This window comes from Colobus angolensis, unplaced genomic scaffold (genome assembly GCF_000951035.1).
Source record: "Colobus angolensis palliatus isolate OR3802 unplaced genomic scaffold, Cang.pa_1.0 Scaffold147, whole genome shotgun sequence".
In the NCBI taxonomy this organism is placed as follows: Eukaryota; Metazoa; Chordata; class Mammalia; order Primates; family Cercopithecidae; genus Colobus; species Colobus angolensis.
This window is the reverse complement of record NW_012114566.1, coordinates 6,973,456-6,994,839: the sequence shown is the minus strand read 5'-3', so window position 1 is coordinate 6,994,839 and position 21,384 is coordinate 6,973,456. Positions and strand designations below refer to the sequence as shown.

General features: G+C 37.9%; 1 protein-coding gene across 1 annotated transcript in view; it reads left to right on the top strand.

Moving 5' to 3' along the window:
* Positions 1 to 2,660: 2,660 nt before the first annotated feature.
* The window catches only part of GTDC1 (glycosyltransferase-like domain containing 1), a 353,921-nt gene continuing 335,197 nt past the window's right edge, over positions 2,661 to 21,384 (top strand). The window contains exon 1 of the mRNA XM_011935699.1: positions 2,661 to 2,785. The gene's annotated coding sequence lies outside the window, so the exon portion shown is untranslated. The remainder of the gene's footprint in view (positions 2,786 to 21,384) is intronic.

The following is a 21,384-nucleotide window of genomic DNA, read 5'->3' as shown; positions in this document are numbered from 1 at the left end:
GCAGGAGAGACCGAGTCCACGGTTGGCCCTAATAATAGTGATGGTGACCTGGGTGAAAGTGTGGTCTGGGTGAAAGTTCATGTTGGGACCAAAATTAAAGCTAAAGTTTATAAGAAATAGAATTGAGCCTGAGGGGTTTCATGGTACAGTGTTGGAGTGTGGCTCTGAAAATCAGGGTAATTTTTCCAAAATTGAAACAAAATGAAATTTAGCTTTGTTAGAATTTATTTCTTTGGAATTTGAAATACTTTGTGTATTAGCTATAAGTGATTTTTTTTGTGAATAGAATTTTTTTTTTACTTTAATAGAGTATTTTTTTAGTCATATTTTAAAGCCAAAGGTAGAATGTTGTAACTTTGTCCTAAATGAACACTTTTGATGGAAGTCAGTAAAATACTACACTAAATGTCCCTGTACACATTATATACATTAGTGATTTCTGAGTGTTAAAATTTTTGCCTTTCTTTTGGTTTAGTTTATCTGTTTTCTAAAGTGAATAGTTATTAATCGAGTTGCACTGATAAATGACATGATTTTAGTTGGTCTTTGTAAGAGAGACAGTTTACTCATCAACCTTAGTGTTTCTTAGCAACACAAATTATTCCTGTCTTGGGCATTTTCATATCTTCCTTCAGACATACATGTGGAAATAGTTTATATGACCTGATGCTTGTCCATCTGTCCTGAATCTCTCATTACTTCTTCATTACCTAAACATCCTCGTTAAACTTCATGTCCATATAATATATTCTTCCAGCTTAATAACCCACAGTTTGACTTCAGCATCATTTGGCTTATCACAATCTTAAAAGTGTTCTGAGAAATAAATTTATTTTGTGTGTTGTGTAGCTAAAAGTTACTGAAAATATGTTATATTTTCATGATAAAAATAGTATAAAAATAATGCCTTGGACTAGGCGCGGTGATTCACCCCTGTAATCCCAGCACTTTGGGAGACTGAGGCGGGCGGATCATGAGGTCAGGAGATCAAGACCATCCTGGCTAACATGGTGAAACCCCGTCTCTACTAAAAATACAAAAATTAGCCGGGCGTGGTGGTGGGCGCCTGTAGTCCCCGCTGCTCCCGAGGCTGAGACAGGGGAATGGCGTGTACCCGGGAGGCGGAGCTTGCAGTGAGCCGAGTTTGCGCCACTGCACTCCAGCCAGCCTGGGCGAGACCCTGTCTCAAAAAACAAAAAAAATGCCTTGGGGCCAGGCTCAGTGGTTCATGCCTGTTGTCCTAGCACTTTGGGAGGCTGAGGTGGGAGGACTGTTTGAGACCAGCCTGGGCAACATAGTGAGACCCGTCTCTACATAAAAAAAAAAAAAAAAAAAAAAAAATTTAAAAATTAGCCAGGAATGGTGCCACATACCTGTCGTCTCAGCTACTTGGGAGGCTTAGGTACGAGGATTACTTGAGCCATGGAGATTGAGACTGCAGTGAGCCACAATCTTGCCACTGCGCTCCAGCCTGGGTGATGGAGCGAGACCCTGTCTCAAAATACAAAAACAAAAACAAAAACAAGAGAGCGTCTTTGGGAGCTGGCTAACTGTTTTCTTATTGTCGTTATCCTCTAAGATGAGAGCTGAATCACTTCTGGTAGAGAAATAGGTTGACTATCTTTTGGCAAGTTGACATATTCAGTTTAGATTATAATTTATGAAAATGCTAGATTCATAGGGAGTGTTGCATTCATACATCCATTCAACAAATATTTATTTAGCGCTTACAACATGCCAGGCTTTGTGACAGGCACTGGGGATACAGTGGTGAGTGAAAATATGGCGTTTGTGCTCTCTAGCAAAGGGATGGTTGCCTGAGAGCATCAGAAAAGAACCGGCTCTAGTTAGGTAAGGAAGGCTTCCCTTAGGAAGTGAGCCTTAGCTGCTGTCTGAAGAGCATACCAGTGGGAGCAACATGTGTAAAGGCCATGTGGCAGGATGCAGCAGCAGGGCACATTGAGAGAAGCTGGAGTGCAGAGTGAACACCTGCAAGATAAGGCTTTCAAGGAGATTGGTTTTAAGTAAAAACTTCATTCTTTATATATGCTTTATACAAACTGTGAAATCAATAATTATTTTTATTTTGACTTCTGTGTATCATTATATTGACTTCCGTATATCTATTTTAAGACAATAAACTTTGTTTTCAGATATTCAAAAGATTTGGAGATTTCTTCACGTTCATTTTTCCCATTTGGTCCTTTAATCCCCTAACTAGGAATCCACTGATTATCCAACTGCTTGACTATAACTACCCCAGTGGCAGAGTCCTCCCTTTCGTCTTTGGAACCAGCTTTATTTCCAGGCACTTTTAAGTAATGGAGAATTCTTTCTTATGTGAAGCCAAAATTCTGGATTTTACTCATTGATACTAGTTCTCAGTGGCAAAACTGAACAAGTTCAGTTTGTTTATAGACTCTTTTACTTATTGAAGATTACTTATATATAGCTATAAGTCTCTTTTCCACAAAGAGTTTTTCCCCCAATGTTAAACAAATTTCAAGTACACACACACACACACACACACACACACACACACACACACAGAATGAAACACCCTCCCTCCCCTACTCTGCATGTACCAGTTGCCTGACTTCAATAATTGTCAACCTATGGTTTTGATTGATGGATACTTAATGAATACCATTTTTGCCCTAGGACTTGCTGGATATATAGAAAGGGACCTGATGCAGTTTCTGGCCTTGAGGAGCTCTCATTCCAGAGGGGACGAAAAAAAAATAATGATGTCTGAGAGCATCAGAAAAGAACCTGCTCTGGTCAGGTGAGAAAGGCTTCCCTTAGAAAGTGAGCCTTAGTTGCTGTCTGAAGGGCATACCAGTGGGAGCAGCAGGTGCAAAGGCCTTGTGGCAGGATGCAACAGGGTGCATTGAGAGAAGCTCGAGTTCAGAGTGAACACTTCTAGTTGATAGGAAATCAACTAAAATAATACAGCATAATGCATACAGTCATTTAATTTGTAAGAGAATTATGGGATTATAAAGAAATAGTGCAGGAAAGGCATTTTACCCTGCTAAGTGGTGGAAATGGGAGGAATTAGTATACAAACTTAGGCTCTGGAAATAGATTTCCAGAGGGTTTTGGAGAAAGGAAGCAAAGTAAGCAACGTTCAGATGTCAGGACAGCTTCTAAGACAAAAATTCTCCATTGGCAAAAATCTTATATTTATATGTACTTATAAGTAGATATTTCTGTGGAGAGAGCCCTTAGTTCATCAGGCCCACAGAGAGGTTAATGATGTAAAATAGGGCCATTGTGTAGTCCATTAAGAGACGAAGCATTGAGAATTGAACTTAGTAGCAAAGTCTTAATGGTCAGCTCAAACATTCCTGGGAGTTAAAAAGCCAAAAGAGACAGATACTCAGTAAACTTGCCTGCAAGTAATCTTTTTTTTACTGCACATAGATGGAAAATATTTGTACTCTTCTTATAGCTTAAATCTGTTATATATACATATATCCATTGATTATGTATTTTAAAATACTAGATAATTATTATGCTAAGAGAGAGGTCAGGGATTCAATACCTGGAGAGATGATATCCCCACAGCAAAAACACTGCTTTTCTCTCTAGACAGTGTGGGACTCTTTAGTTAGTCCAGTTTGAAATGCATGCTGTGTGGACATAGGGAGGACTTAAAATAATGTTTAGAGTTATGTTCAAATCTATCCTTATCTTTAGAGCCTTACCATGGATACGTTATTGTGTGATCTTGTTACTGAGATTTGCCCTACCTGAATTTTGAGACCCATATGATATCTTTCAGTACAGCTACATGAGAGTATAAGCATATATATGCATGCATTCTAATGCACTGGAGCAATTTTCTCTTAGAGCCTTTCCAGTCAAGGAAGCAGGTACTATTTATAGTGTATATTAGACAAATTGGAAGCAGGTGCTTCCCATTCTCTCTTTCTCATCTTTGTAGCCATTCTTTCACTGTGGCCCTGCTTGTATCTGTATACTACATGCATCTTTATGGTTTTTCTCTTCTTGTATGTTCTAGAATAGATGTGTAACAAAAAAGCCATAATGCAGTCTTTTTTATTCACTCAGAGTGTTAATTTATGTTTGAATACTGGAGTCGACTATTTGATCATTCCTTTTTAGTTTATGATTTGCTTATTTATTTCTTCTCCTGTTTACTATTTAAGAATTACATATATACTCCAGTGTGGCAGAAGTGATCAAATATGATTATTTTTTATAAAATATCTTCAAAATTTTATTGGTATGTAGCTTGATCCCGCATTTTGAACATGTGTATGATCACTTGTTATGTTTGAGTGTTTCTGAAATTGACTTATTTGATAATTTGTGAAAATTATCTTTTAAAATGAAATAAAGTGACAAGGTTTATCCTTTTGAATTGATAGGACTTAACTGTTATTAAAATCATATTATTCCCCATGAATCAGACATAAAAGTCTTATTTCTTCTTTCTGTTTCAATTATATAATTTAAGTTATATCTTCCTTTAGACATGTCCCAGTTTATTGAACATATTCAGTTTCCATTGTAAACATGTAGATAGGGTAGGTGACTACATAAATTTTTTGGGATAAATTTTGTAAATAGTATTGGAAATTAATCTTAGAATTCTAAGTGTCACCATTATTTTTCTTTAATGCTTCTGTTTGTAGTACAGCGTACCAAGTAATGTAGTGGATAAAACACATAGTCCCAGCCCTAATAAGAAAGAAAGACTAGTGTGTAAGTAACCTGAATAAATGGTATAAGAGAAGCACAAATAAAACTCAGCTGAAAAAAAAAGATTTTATTAGTTCTTAAAAGATATGATACTTGAGCTGGGCCTTAAGTAACTGTTAGAAAAATGATGGGGGAAGATTTGGGAAGAGTGTATTTTAGGCTGAGCAGATAACACAAGAAAAGAGAGTCTTAAATGCCTTGTATGATTGAAGAGTCTCTAGTGGTCTCACATAGGAACTGAGGGGGAGCCATCGGTGATTAGACTGGACTGTCCAAAACTGGGTTTGATTATCATGTAAGGGTGTGCAGATCTTACTTGTTAGGCAGTGGACAGCCTTAGAAGGTAATAGACCATCTTTAATGTGTTCTCTGATATATTCATAACAACTCTTGTTGTTTGTAGTAGATATTACAATACTCATTTTAGAGGAAAACTAATGCTCAGAAGAGCTAAATAACTTGCCCAAAGTCTTGTGACAAGTAGTTTTCAGAGCTAGAATTCAAACCAATGTTCATTTGAATCCGCATGTTTCATCTCTTTGAAGTGGGAGAACAAGGCAATCAGGCTAAATTTCAGGAATATCTCCAAAGCAGTTGGTTTCTTGGATTAGAAAGTAATACTGTAGAGGCATGGTAGCCAACTGGGAGACTATTTTAATGATTCAAACAAGTGATGGTATGAACTTGAATTTGTGGTAGTAAAAATAGGAGTGAAAAGAAGGGTGTGTATATGAGATTAAGGTAGGAGAATTGTCAAGACTGCACCATTAAGTACAGATAATAAGAATGCATTATTTCAAACTCATGTGGTAGAAAAATGATGTCCCCAGTGGCTGGCTTACCTGAGCTAAGAGCCAGCTGGTTTAAAAGAGAGACTGCAGCTTGCCCGGGATCCAGAATTAAGTGATACAGTGTTAAAGTGATTCGATTGTGAAGAGTTAAAGGGTGAGCTATAAAAGTCACATTCTAGCTTCAGGTTAAACATATGAGCACAGAGCTGAAAACTAGAGGCAAAGCGTAACATTTGGGTAGACTGTGAACCTAATATGGAAGGAGTACCTGTATAAAGGGGAAGGCACAAAACAATTATCATGGGCTGGGCCTGTGCTGACTATTGTCCATTTGTACCAAGTTTTGCTCCCTCTCAGCTTCCTCTATGGTTGTACTAGCTGTTATGGGTTCAACTGTATCCCCTTCCAAAAAGAAATGTAGAAGTCTTTTTTTTTTTTTTTTGAGACGGAGTCTTGCTCTGTTGCCCAGGATGAAGTGCAGTGGCCGGATCTCAGCTCACTTCAAGCTCCGCCTCCCAGGTTCACGCCATTCTCCGGCCTCAGCCTCCCGAGTAGCTGGGACTACAGGCACCCGCCACCTCGCCCGGCTAGTTTTTTGTATTTTTTAGTAGAGACGGGGTTTCACTGTGTTAGCCAGGATGGTCTCGATCTCCTGACCTCGTGATCCGCCCGTCTAGGCCTCCCAAAGTGCTGGGATTACAGGCTTGAGCCACCGCGCCCGGCAATGTAGAAGTCTTAACCCCTAATACCCCAAAATGTGAACTTACTTGGATATGAGATTTTCACAGACTTTATTTTGGAGATAATCAGGTTAGCATGAGATTGTTAGGGCAGGCCCTAATCTAATATGACTGGTGTCCTTATAAAAAGGGGAAATTTAGACACAGACATTTACAGAGGGAAGACTATGTGAAGATACTAGAGAACAGTATTTACAAGTCAAGGATTGCCTGAGGCTACTTACTAGAAGCTGAGAGAGAGACTTGAAACAGATTCTCCCTCACAGCCCTTCTAAGGAACCAACCCTGCCAACACCTTGATCTTTGACTTCTAGCCTCCTGAATTATGAGATAACACATTTCTGTTGTATCAGCCACCCAGTTTGTGGTACATTGTTATAGCACCCCTAGGAAGTTAATAAAGCAATATATAGGGGATTGGGAGAGGTATAGGGGTCTAGTTGCTGTATTCAATAGGGTGATCAGGAAAGGCCTCAATAAGAAGCTGATAAAATGAGGAGAGAATTGAAGGAGGTGAGGGAATAATCCATGAGGGTATCTGCTAGGAGAACATTGTTGACAAAGACATGTGCGTCTGCTGTATTTAGGTTGAAAAAGAGGACAGTGTGTCTGTAATGGGGTGACCTAGGAAATGAGGTCTGAGAGGACATACAGCAAGCATGGGCAGATTGGGGAGGGCCTTCTAAACCATTGACAGGATTCTGATTTACATGCATTGATATGGAAAGCCAGAGGATTTTAAGCAAAGTGATCTTATCTACACTTCAAAAGGATGTTAGCCTTTGGGATGAAAATAGACAATGGGGATAAGGTAGAAAGACCAGAAAGGAGGATGATGGAATTGTCCAGGCATTAGCCAAAGCTGGTGCAAGTTTGGATAGAAGGGTGGCAGTATAAGTGAGAAGAAATGGCTAGTATTGGATATATATGTTATTAGTAGAGCATTGGGGTATTATGACAGATTGAATATGGGGTGTGAGAGAAAGTTTGGACTAAGCAACTGTAATATAACAGAGTTTGAGTAAAGAATGATTCCTGAATAGAGCAGACCCCTCTGTTCCATCCCCTTTGCCCCCAGCCAGAATAGGTTCAGAGTGACTTTGTACTGCTGAATTGGAGAAAATTTATGAACAGAAAAAAAAAAAAAAAAACATACAGAAAACGGAAGTGAAGTACAGAAACAGTTGGATTGGTTACAGCTGGGTGTGCCTTATTTGAACACAGTTTCAACAGTTGGCTGTCTTTGATTGGCTGAAACTTGGTAATTGGTACAAGAATAGGTTACAGTCTGTTTACACATCCAGTTGAGTTACAGTTCACTATGTACGGAGAAACCTTTAGGCTGAACTTAATATATGTAAGGGGGTAGCTTTAGACTATACTTTTTAACAGTACAATATTTTTTCCATTCTTTTACTTTCAGCTTATTGTGTCTTTGAAAATAAAGTACGTCTCTTGTAGATAGCACATAGTAGGATCGTGTTTTCTTATTCATTCTGCCAATATGTGCCTTTTGGTTATAGTGTTTAATCCATTAGCCTTTAATGTAATTACTGATAAGGTAAGATTTACAATTGCCATTTTACTACTTATAATCTGTGTGTCTTATTTCTTTTGTCTTTCTTTATTCCTCCGTCACTACTGTCTTTTGGGTTAAGCAGCTATTTTCTCCCCCGGCCCTCACCATCCCCACTGGATGCTTCTTACACTGGTAAATAGCTATTTTCTAGTGTACCATTTTAATTTTCTTGTTTCATTTACTGTATTTTTTGTTGTTGTTTTATGCACATGTTCTCACGTTCTACACTTTTGAGCTTCTAGCAGCACTTTGAGTCTCTGCTCAGTGTTTTCTAGATGATTTTCATAGGGAAATAAATGCCAAGGTTCTGACTTACTAAGGATCAGGAAATATGACTGAAAATAATTTTCTTGGCCGGGCGTGGTGGTTCACATCTGTAATCCCAGCAGTTTGTGAGGCTGAGGTGGGCGGATCACAAGGTCAGGAGATCGAGACCATCCTGGCTAACACAGTGAAACTCCGTCTCTACTAAAAATATAAAAAATTAGCCGGATGTGGTGGCGGGTGCCTGGAGTCCCAGCTGCTCGGGAGGCTGAGGCAAGAGAATGGCGTGAACTTGGGAAGTGGAGCTTGCAGTGAACTGAGATCCGCACCATTGCACTCCAGCCTAGGCGACAGAGCGAGACTCCATCTCAAAAAAAAAAAAGTTTTCTTGGCCAACAGTTCAATTTTCTTAATATAGTTTAAATCTTCTGTTTACTCATGTTTACAGCAGAGCATCTGTTCTCTTTCTTCCTTCCTTTTTGTTTCCCCCTATCTATATCCCTCCCTTTAATTCATTCAAAAAACATATTTTGTATGTATGTAGTTGTACCAGGGGCTTGGGGTATAGTAATGTATAAAACAGATGGTCTCTTCCTCAGTCTTTGGGTCTACAGTAGATTTCACTAACTCAAATTCTTCATGGAACACTGAAATATCCAAGTAGTATACAGTAGGGTGTGGTGGAATCTGTAGCCAATTCCAGGGATATTCTCATTCAGATTAACAACAACAACAAAAAAGAAGTTTGCAGGCTTTGGATGACCTCTGTTTTAATGTAAACATTTTTCTGTAGTAAGAATTGTTGGAATTTCTTTAACCGCTCTCACTTGCCACTCCCTTGTTGAGATTCGAGTAGTGTAGTTTTCCCTGTCTTGAAAATATGCTCCGTAACCAGTGTGCTTTAACGTTTTTAGTGTTTTCAACTGTTTATTTCATATTAATTCAAATGAGCCCTTAAAACTTACGAGATTCCATAGTGTTTATGCAACAGATATGAATTGTAAAGGATAGAATCACCCTGACATTTAATTGTAAAAAGTATATTTTTAAGCCTTTGGTTTCCATTGTTCTTTGAATTTTTATAGAAAGATTGTCATTTTTGTGATAGTTTTTTTGTACCCCTTCAAAGAAGGGAGGATAACAGATAAACTTTTGGATTCATTTTCCATTTTTTAGTCTGAAGTTGATGTATTTCAAGAATATTATTTTCATCAAAGGATTGGATATAAATTGTGTTGGCTGCCGGACTCGGTGGCTCACGCCTGTAATCCCAGCACTTTGGGAGGTCCAGGTGGACGGATCACGAGGTCAAGAGATTGATACCATCCTGGCCAACATGGTGAAACCCCAACATGGTGAAACCTCATCTCTACTAAAAATACAAAAATTAGGTGGGCGTGGTGGTGTGTACCTGTAATCCCAGCTACTTGGGAGGCTGAGGCAGGAGAATCTCTTGAACCCAGGAAGTGGAGGTTGCAGTGAGCCAAGATCGCATCACTGCACTCCAGCCTGACGACAGAGCAAGACTCCATCTCAAAATAAATAAATAAATAAATGAAAAATAAAGAAATTATGTTGGCAATGAACTCTATAATAAATGACATCAATTTTAGCAAATAACCTGGTGTACATATAGTATATGTTCAAAAAGTTAATCAAGGAGAATATAGGAATTTTACTTTGCCAGTGGTGAGGATGCTAGTCTCTTCTATCCTGTGTGACCCTGAGTAAGGCTTTATTGGGAGGTTAAAGCTGAGATAGATCTAGGTTTAGTAGGATGGAACAGATTGGTCTTCATTTTGCTGTCAAAAAGGTCTCATACTAATGCAAACCATGCCTAAGAAACAAAGTGCTTTTCTTTTTTTTTCTCTAATCTTTATAGAATTTGTGTTTGGTTACCAGCCTGAGGTATTTTACCATCAAAGAACATATTATGTTCATATAATACCATTTTATCAATAATCTCTGCAACCAACCTTGGCTAACTTTTAATATGACATTGGCCACTACCACCCTAAAACTTCTTCCTGAAAGCTGTAAAGTGAACTGTTTTCAGTTTTTCTGTTCTATTTGCATTTAAGTTGGCTTCATGCAAACCTCATCATTGAAATGTTTTCTAGAGGGAAAAATTGTTACATTTGTATGAAAAAATTTGTCACTTCTTTCAGCTAAGTTGATTAGAAATTACATGTGAAGTATAAAAAATTAATGAAAGTCAAAGCGATCAGTAAACAGTATGCTGGCCTAAACCAGTGGACAAATCTGCAGAGTACAGATGTCTGCATTAGAAGTGCAGCGTGATATCATTTTTTTCTTTCCTCACTCAAATCTGTGGAGTTGTCCTCCAGATTTACTCTGCATTCTCTGTTAAAATATTTTTTGGAAATATTATACTCTGGGAGAGCATTGGTAATTGCACGTCTTTCTACAGGTGTCTTTTATGGTGTAAACCAAAACATAGATGCCATGATTTTGTCTTTTAGAAGGGCGTTTCTTGGCATCCTTGCTTAGAACTCACCCCTGAAAAGTTAACACTCATCTTTAAGGGGATACTTAATTTCAACAAGGTATGTAGTTTGACTCTAAAAGGGGAATCAAGCAGCTCAGAATGCTTAAATCTGCAGAGACCAACCCAGAGTCAAAGGCGTTATAAGCTGTGGTTCAGCGAATTTACAAGGAGGATAATTGCAGAAAAATTATCATATAAATTTACTGGAAATAACCACTAAATTCTTTAACTTGCTGTGAGTATAGCCTAAGATACCTGCTTTAGTTATTTATTGCTATTGACAAACTGCTGCAAAACTTAATGGCTTAAAACTAGGACAACATGTATTTTGCTCATGAGTCTCTAATTTGGAAGGGTTCATTTGGCATAATTAGATGATGTGGCTCAAAGGTGAGGGCCAGAATCATTTGAGGGCTTACTCATGCACACCTACAGTGGTTGGATACGGGCTAGAACATTTACATGTGGCCTGAGCATCTTATTAGTGTGTTGGCTAGCTTCTAAGGGTGAGAGGAAGGAGAGGAAGGAGCTGCAGAGACCTATATTGTCTATTTATTGTTGACTTTTGGAAGTCACACAGTACTACTTCCAGGATACTTTATTGCTTGATAGAAAGGCCTGCTGAATTCAAGCTGGAGTGAAAATTGTCTCCACCTCTGGATGAGAGAGTAACAAGCTACTAGAAAGGCATGAGGGACTGGAAATATTGCTGTGGTTGTTCTTGGAAAATAGTTGGCTACATCATTTTACCTGATGATCTATATTCTCTTATTTCTGGCCTCAGATTGATTCAGTTTTGTGGGGCCAAAATGCTCAATAGTTAAATGTAGAAAATAGGAGACAGATTAAAATACTTTTCTATGATTAATGGAAAGCTCCTTCAATTACATTTTCTTTGTAATTATATCTTTTTCTGGAACTCTGGAACCCTTAGGGGGCAGGGTTAAAATGGCAAAACCCAGCATTTTATGTTATATTAGCTGTACTGAAAAATGGTGTGATGTATTGCAGTTGAATCATCAGAGTTCAAGTCATAGTTCTGCTACTTTCTAACTGTGTGACATAGGGACAGTTACTTAACCTCTCTGAATTTACTCATCTACAAAGTCAAGGTGATGATCCCTTCCTTACAGATCTGCTTTGTAAAACAGAGATACGTTTAAAGGGAACCTTTCGGTGAATGGGAGGTCCGGGGGTCTCAGATATTGTCATTAGGCAGGTCGATGAAAGCGCATGAGTTAAATGTTAAATTTATAATGACCCAGAATGATAAAGTTAAGAAACTTATTTAGGATATTTAGATACTTAGAAGTTAGACCAAATATAGCTGCATGTGACTGGAAGGATTTAGAGTAGAGAAAAACCTAAGAAGGAATTCTGGAAGAATATGTTTCCATTTTGAAAGGTACATTATATCTTACCAACTACCAATCAAATTTTTTTCCCTTTGTTTTCTTTATTTTTTGAGACAGGGTCTTGCCTAGGTTGGAGTGCAGTGGCATGATCATGGTGTACTAAAGCCTCCCACCTCAGTCTTGCCATGTTGCCCAGGCTAGTCTTGAACTCCTGGACTCAAGCAGTCCTCACTCCATGGCCGACTAAAGTGTTGGGATTACAGCCATGAACCACTGTGTCTGGCCCCTAACACCTTTTTATGGAAATGAATGTTTCAAAGATTTATTCAAATAATGAACAATTAGTTAAGGTACTTTAATAAACGCCTTAATACCTTAGTTTTACATGTTTTGTATTTAGTGAAAAATGCTAATTTTCTTCTATTTTTATTTTTCTATAATAATTGTAGAAGTGACATACATGTTATAGAAAAGAAATTGAGGAAACAAATCACCATGATTCCATTACTCAGGCAGACTGTTCATGTTTTGTCGTATTTCCTTTCAGGTTTTTGAAATATTACAGCTATCCATGGTCGGTATCATAATGTATAACTTAATAACTTTCCTTTTTTACTTAATTTCTCACGTCTTTAAATTTTATTTATCAAGTAGATGTATCATACCTTTTTAAGATTTTTATGTTTTTTTCTGCTAGACATAATGTGATGAATATGTTTGTACATGAATATTTTTTGTCTTTATTTTGATTTTTTTCCATAGGAAGTATTTTTAGAATGATCATTACTAGATAAAAGTATGTGAATATTTTAAGGTCTTTGATTAATGTGTTATATTTCTTTCCACAAAGTATTACCATTTTATATCTCTACTAAAATGAGAATAGCAGTATGATTATTTGTTTTTGTAAACAAAGTCGTCTAATTTGACAGTTAAAAGTATCCTTTATAAAATTTGCATTTATGCTATCTTAGATTAAAATTTTCTTTCTAATATTTGGTATTCATTTCTTTCATTTTAATTCAAATAGATTTTCTATATGTTAGGGATATAATTTTTTCAATATATTTTCTTTAGGTTTGGAGAAATTTCATCACCCAGTATATTTTATTCCTTTATAAACAGTTTAAAATTTATTTTTTTCATTTTGTATGAAAGACATACTAGAGTCACACTAACCTGCACGGTACAGTTATTTTTTTCAATGGATGGTAGTTCTCATTTTTGGTAACTTAATTTTCATCATCTTTTAGTTATTTTTAGAGTGTGTTGTACATTTAAAGTAGATATATATCCATTTAGTTTTTAATATTATGATTGTCAAACTTCAAGTAACCATATTTTGGTTATTCTGAAGGGGCTGTTTCATAAATAGAATTTAAGAAATTCTTCTCAGTGGCAAAATTTTAATTTCAAATGGAGTATTTTACTAGGCCTTATTCAGGTTATATAAAAATTAAGGTTTATTTATTTCCCTTTACAGTTTTTTTCAAGTGTTTTAAATTCACAGACAAGTATAATACAATGTAACTCTCTCCTAGGTCTGTCAGATCTGAACCTTTTTTGCCATGTGTATAATAGGAAAAAACAACTGTTTTCTTCTATGTTCAAACTCAGCACAGAATACTTCACCTCTGGGCATCAAAATGTGTATGGGGCTTTTCCCTCTCTGACTGATTGTCTGACAACAGCTGGTTATCCTTCAATTTAACTTAGCTCTGACATTATCTGCCTGGAGATAGTGACAGATCCTGCAGGTTAAGGGCTTGATCCCACAAGATTGTCCCCCACTTCAGACACCAATCGCAAGTAGTAGGCTATCCTCAACTTCTGTCCAACTTAGCTACAAATTGGAGGTGCCCACCAGCACCTTCTTGGGAGCAACTCACAGAACTCAGCGAAATACTTTTACCAGTTTGTTCAGAAAGGATACAATAAAGGATACAAATGAACAGCCAGATCAGCCAGATGAAGAGATATGTAGGATGAAGTCTGGAAGGGTCCTGAGCGCAGGAGCTTCTTTCCCTGTGGACTTGAGGTGTGCCACTCTAAGCACGTAGATGTATTCACCAACTCAGAAGCTCTCTGAACCCCTTAATTCAGGGATCTTTCTGAAGGCTTCATCAGGTAGACATGACTGATTAACTCATTATCTATTCCCTTTCCCCTCTGCATAGGATAGGATTGGGGTGGAACTGAAGGTTCCAAGCTTCTAATCATGGCTTGGTCTTTCTGTTGATCATCCAGGAGCCCACCAAGAGTTGCCTCATTAGAAAAAAAGATGCTCCTATCACCCAGGAAATTCCAAGGGATTTAGGAGTTCTCTCTGAGGAACCAGGGACAGAAGCCAATACATGTATTTCCTATTAATTCACACCATGTTTAGTTCAGTTTTTAACTTTTTATCTCTTAAATAGAGCTTTATAGATGGAAGTGAGGATCTCTGTGATGCTGATGCCTAATTCCATTCTCCTTTCCTCAGCCTCAGAGGCAGCAAATAGGTGTTTGCATTGCCTGTGGTTGTTTTTATACATTTATTTAATATGCATGTATCAATAATAAAAACCCCATACAAATGATATCTGTACCTATCCCTCTGAAACTTACTCTTTTTTCACCAATATTATATTTTTAGACTTATTTAGGTTAAAATAAATGTTGCTCTAGTTTAGTGGTTTTCGGAATGTGGTCCCTGACCAGCAATCTCAGCATCACTTGGGAACTTATTAAAAATACAGCTTCTCAGGCCAGGACTGAAAAAAATAAATTGTGCCACCTAGTACAAAATGAGAATACTGGGCCCCATGTTTAGAAACTATTAATAATGTCAAGATGGTGACAGCAGAGCATTAAACCAGGCGCAGGGTCCTTCCGTGCTTGGTAGCTGTGAAGGTAGCCCTGTCTAGGCCTCACTCCTGACCTAGTGAATAGAAACTCAGAGTAAGGACCAGCAATCTGTGTTTTAACAAACCTTCCAGGTGATTCTTTTGAATGTTTAAGTTGTGTTAGTTTTCTACGCTGCCATAACAAAATACCACAGATGAGGTGGTTTAAAAAACAGAAATTACAAACCTGCAGATGTACCCCTGAACCTAAAATAAAAGTTAAGAAAAAAAAGAAAAAAAAAATATTTTCTGAGTTCTGGAGACTTAAATTCTAAGATCAATGTGTTGGCAGGTTTGCTATCTTCTGAGGTCTCTTTCCTGGCTATGCAGTTGTTCACCTTGCTTATATGGTCCTCTCTGGTCTATATACAAGCATCCCAGGTTCCTCTTATAAGGACATTTCCTCTTATAAGGACACTAGTCAAATTAGATTAGGACTCACACACTCCAATATCCTCATTTTGACTTAATCACCTCTTTAACGACCCCGCCTCCAAATACAGTTATTCTGAGGTATTAGATGTTAAGGCTTCAACGTATGAATTCTGGAGGGACACAGTTCAGCCCATAATACGACTACTATAGTTCAGTGAATTTTTAGGGCTTTATTATATTCAGTTGTATGATTATAGTGTATCTTTTGTGTAATTGCTGGACATTTAGGTTATTTTCCACTTTTTTCTGCTATAACAATGCTGCTGTGGAGAGTCTTGTATAAATATTTTGTGTATCTTGTGAATTTCTCTAGTTCTGATTGTATATAATGGGATAGAATTATTAGATTGTAGCAAGTAGAATCTCTGAGCTTTAGCTGATATTGCCAAGTTGCTCAGCAATTTGGAAGTGAAGTGTAAGAGAATTCTTGTTTCACTATCTCCCAGGCAACATTGATACTGTTAGACTTTTAAAAAAATATTCTGGTAGGCATGGATTTCATAGGGTTGTTTTAATATGCATTTTTCTGCTCATTGTTAACTGAGGATCTTTTTATGTGTTTATTGATCATTTAAGGTTTTCCTTCTCTGTGGATTACATGTTCATGTTTTTTTACCTGTTTCTTTTGGGTCATTTGTCCTTTTCTTATTGATTTGTAGACTTTTTCTCTCTAGCATCTGCATTTACACCATTATTGGTTATGTGTGGAAGAAATACATTTTTCCAGTTTGTGGAGTTATTTGCTTTGTTTATGAGGTCTTCTTTTCTGTAGAAGTTCTGAATTTTAATGGCAAATTTATCAGTTTCTTTTTCTTTATGGTTCTTTTCCTGTTTTTATTTTTGATACGGTATCTTGGTGTAGACTTCAAGTGCCCTGATGTCAATCGAATTACAACAAACAAAAACAAAATCATGCACTGCCTTTTGTTTAATGGAAGGCTGCCTCTATGCTGTTGATTTTGCTAGTGTATAATTTTAAATGATGGTGTTTTGGCTTTAGGAGATGACTTTTTCTGTAACCCAGCACATGTGATTTGGAACCATATTTTGAGTTGTTTAACAGCACAAGCTTCTATTTCTGTATATGGGTGGGTTTGTCATAATGATATTTAAATAAGTAAGTTTCATTGTCTGTTATTAAATAAAAGAGAACAGTGACTCCATCTTTGGGTATGTGCTGTCTTGGGTTTTCTTGGTCTTTTGTAGCTCAATATCATCATCTAGAAATACACTGAATACTTTTTATGCTGCTAACAGTAGTAGTGTTTATTTGGGAAATATGTGTTATTGTTATTTTACTAAAGAATTGGGCCATTTATTACCAAAAAGTAAGGTTTTGTACCAGTCTAGGGCAACATTTTCTCTTTATGCTGAGTTCCCACATACACTTAGTACATTTTTTCAAATTTTATTACCTTCCCCCAGCCCTACTCCCTTGCCACACCTTCTAACAAATGCATATAATTGTGTCACTGATAGTTATAAATGTCTACTTGACTCATTGAGGGCCCATTGATTATTTGGATGTAGATTATGTATACTTCCTAGCCCCTGCTCTGGGAACATTTTGACTGTTTTCAGACTTGCTTATATCTCCATTACAAAGCCGTGGTGTATACCAAGGAGGAGGTGAATACCATCTTCCTAATTGTCATGAGTTACTTTTTGGTGGCCGAACTTGGTGGACAAAGTTCAATAAGTTTTAGGATGATGATAATTGAAACTAGTGTGGTCCAGTGTTAGTATCAGAGCTTGTTAGATTTGCAAATTTCTCAAGCCCCAGCCCAAACCTGTTGAATCAGAATTCCTAAGGATGAGGCCAGGGAATCTGTTTTAAGAAGCTCTCCAGGTGGTCTAAGGCAGGTATGTGAAGGGCTGTTCCATAGCATTTCCTTGCTTTCGTACAGTTCTCTAAAGACAGCATGATACGGAATTTCTAACAGTGTAGTAGTGTTGATAGAGCAAGTTATAGTACTTGTTTGTAGCTCTTTTTTTTTTTCTTGCTGTGAGGAGATGCAGTAGAGGGTGGGCAAGCTAGAAGAGTGTGAGGGAAGCAGGGCGGGTCTGATCCTTTCACTCTTCCTGGAAAACATTGGCCTTTATGTCTTTTCACTATGTCTGCCTAGACTGCTGAAGTTATATAACCTTTTTGATGTGCATCTGATGTCCCTAATTTCAAAGTAAAAATCACTGATTTATTGAATATTTATTTGCATAAAGTCCTTGTTTGGCCCTGTAGAAGATAGGAAATATATATAAGGTGTGATCCTCACCCACATACTGGAGTATCATAAAGACTTGGGTTCAAATTGTGCCATGGAACTTGACTTGAGCGGTAATCTTTGACAAGAGTTCTTAATCTCCCTACATCTCATTTTATTCTGTGGTAAAATGAAAGCAGCACCTACTGTGCATTTGTTACTGGGATGTTCAAGGGATTAAATGAAATAATGTATATGAAACACTTTAAACATAGGCACTCAGTAAATGGTAGTTGGGTGCTATTATCATTATAATCATCATCTAGTTATTTCTGTATTTGAACATCACACTTGACTCTACAGGGCATACTATATTAATGGTCTAGGTGACACTTTTCAGGAATTGCTTTCCTGGCTCTGTGATGATTCCATCACGGTGGATAATTTAATTAGCCCATGCATGCTGAGCACTGTGGCTGTGGTGCTCAGTAAAAGACGTGGTATAGAAAGAACCTGGGCTTTGCAGTCAGACAGATCTTGATCAGTCATTACTCCAACAGTCATGAGTTGTGCATCTTGGGCAAGTTGCTTAGTTTCTCTTCCATTTCTCAACAGCTTAACAAAAAAAAAAAAAAGAAAGGAAAACACTCACCGTGATGGGTTATTGTGGAGATTAAGTGAGACTACATGTAAAACTCTTGGCTCGTAGTAGGTGCATGGTAATTTTTGTAATAAATGTTGCTGTGTCCCCTTCCTTCCTTTCATACTACAGAATTTCAGTGTCTGTTATCCCTAATATATATTGAGTTTTCTTCCACTCTTTGCACTTAGAACTCATGAGGCTAAACCAAGAGGCTAAGTAACTTACTTGCAACAGAAATGTTAGAGCTAACTTAAGCAGAAGGGGATTTATTAAGGTGTAATGGTTTACTAGGTCTTTGAGGGAGCAAAAGGAAAAGACTATAGACTGAGCTTCTAGGTACAACTCCTGCTAGAACCACACTTTTCAGCTGTCTTACTAAGTGAGCTGTGCACCATTTCTGGTCTCAGAACCCTAATGCTCTGCTCAAATTTAGAAGCTACCAAATGAAGAGCTTCAGTTTTTGCTGCTGGCCCTGGAAGAATCATTACCTCGCCTGTCATCATTGGTGGATCTGCCTGTGTTTGATGCTGACTTTCCATGTCTTCTTTCTCCCTTTGGCTTCCTAGGAGTGTTTCTCCTTGGGAATCCCAGGCATATGCAGATACTAGTTGCAAGGAGGTCTAGCGAAAGCACACTTTAGCTTTCTAGCCATTTTTATATTGTATGACATGCTAGAATGGGATTGGGTGGGTGTTGAGGACAAATCTTCTGTATGTGCAACAACTTTCAAAAAGGAAAGGGGCATGGGACATACTGATTTAGCACCTTTGCTCTCTTAAAAGAGATGATAGTTTCAAAAGGGGAAAGGGAAAATGTCAATCCAACAAGTGTTGATAGGAGGGAAGTTCTCTAGTAAAGAAAAAAAATATTTTGTAGGTGAAGCCCAATTATTAAAACAGTGTAAGACTCTAAATAGATTCTGTTGTGTTTATGTAGCTTATAGTATATAAAGTTGATTTTTAAGAATGTCTTGTAACTCTTTTTTAGCTTCACAGTTTTGCATTAGGGTATGTGGATATAGCATTCCTGTCAGGCTGTCAGGTTTGCTCATTTTTGCCCATCAGAAGAAAAGTATATATTCTTGTTGAATTGATGTCTTAAAACCTAGATCCATGCAAAACTTTTGCAAATGTAAATAATTTGTATTACTTTGAACACAGTTATGGTGGTGGTGGAGTTGGGATGAAGGTAAAGTTTTCATGAAGTATAATATCTGTTTTATGGTTCTGTAGACTAGTACTGTCTAATAGAAATATAATGCAAGCCATGTGTATAATTTTAATTTTTAATTTTTAACATAGCCACATTAAAAAAAGTAAAAATAAATATTTGAAATAAATTTTAATAATATGTTTAGTTTAACCCAGTATATCCAGGGTATCATTTAAACATGTGGTACTAGCCACATTTCATGTACTGTACATGTAGCTAGTGGGTACCTATTGTCTGCCTTACTTCATACTAGAACTTTTCTGATTTGAGAAATACTGAAAAAAGCATGTCTTTACATACCACTATAGACATAAATAAAATTTCTCCTCATGTGTGCATGTGTGTCTGTGTATGTGTGTGTGTGGAATATGTATTTAATTTTCTAAATATGAGAGTTCCTGTTATAGTTAGCAAGAGTTCTTAGGATTCATGGGAACTCTGTGAAATTATTTACGACTATGTATATATATTCAGGCCTTCTTCAGAGGAGAAGATCTGTAGTTTTTATCAGAATCTCAGGTGGTCTTGTGCCCTGGTAAAGTAACAGCCAAGCAAATGCTAGTATAGATATGTGAATTGGAATAGATTGTTGGACTGGTGAGGCCAGGATGGATTCCTTAAGCGTTAAGCTTCCCTGCAATCATGGGGCTGTTAAGTCTGAGCAGTAGGCAGTGGGAATGGTGGTATTTATGCTGTTTCATAGATGAGGGCAGATGGTTCTGGGAACTGACCTGAGGTGGTAACAGACCAGGGTCATAATTATATTTAGAAGGTCTGACATGTAAGAGGACACTTAGAGTCTAGTGGACAAAGTCAAAGTCTGAGTCTGATGGAATAGGTCAGATTTTGAAGTCTAAGTAGACAGGCCAATGTCCCTGACAGGGAAGAGGGCTTAGGCAGAAATAGCATACTAACATTCAAGGCTTTTTTTTTTGAGACCGAGTCGCACTCTGTTGCCCAGGCTGGAGTGCAGTGGCGCAATCTTGGCTCACTGCAACCTCCACCTCCCGGGTTCAAGTGATTCGCCTGCCTCAGCCTCCCAAGTAGTTGGGATTACAGGCACCTGCCACCACACCCAGCTAATTTTTTTGTATTTTTAGGAGGGATGGGGTTTCATCTTATTAGCCAGGATGGTCTCGATCTTCTGACCTCATGATCCACCTGCCTCGGCCTCCCAAAGTGCTGGGATTACAGGCTTGAGCCACTGCGCCCGGCCATTCAAGACTTCAAAGGAATGTTCCAAGGGTTGAATTTTTAGCTCTTCATCATGGTGAGTTTTCCCAAACATGTTGAGTGTAAAGGAAAAAAACAAAGTTTTTTTTCTTACTCTCATACAGCACTCAACACTGTTAACACCACATTTTTCCATTAGACAGCAACTGGGTGTCCGATAATTGAATTCAATTCTGACCCCATCCACCTGGAGATAGGGTCAGATTCTACAGCTAAGGGCTCAGTCCCACAGTACTGCTCCCCACAACCCACCTTCAGATGCCAGTCGCAAGTCTCTGGTTGTGATCTGTGCTTCTGATTGACTGGGTATAAAATATAAATCAGGGTTCCCATGACCTCCTCCTCAGGTTTAATTTGCTAGGAGAGCTTATGGAACTCAGGGAAACACTTATGTTTCCTGGGTTATTATAAAGGATATCACAAAAAGTATGGACCAGCAGCTAGAGAGGAAACAGATGCACAGGACAAGGCTGGTGGGGTGCAGAGCTTGCATGCCCTCTCTAGGCATACCACCTTCCCATTATCTCCATGCGTTCAGCAACCTGGAAACTCCTCGAACTGAACCCCTTTGGGGTTTTTATGGAGGTTCATTATATAGTCATGATTGATTACATCATTGGTCGTTGGTGATCAACTCAATCAACGTTCAGACCCCATCACCTCCCAAAAGGTCAGGGGATGGGGCTGAAAGTTCCAGCCCACTAATCACATGGTTTGTATCCTGGCACCCAGCCCCCGTCTTGAGGGTATCCAGGAGCCTACTAAGAGTCACCTCATTAGAACAATACATGCTCCTATCACACAGG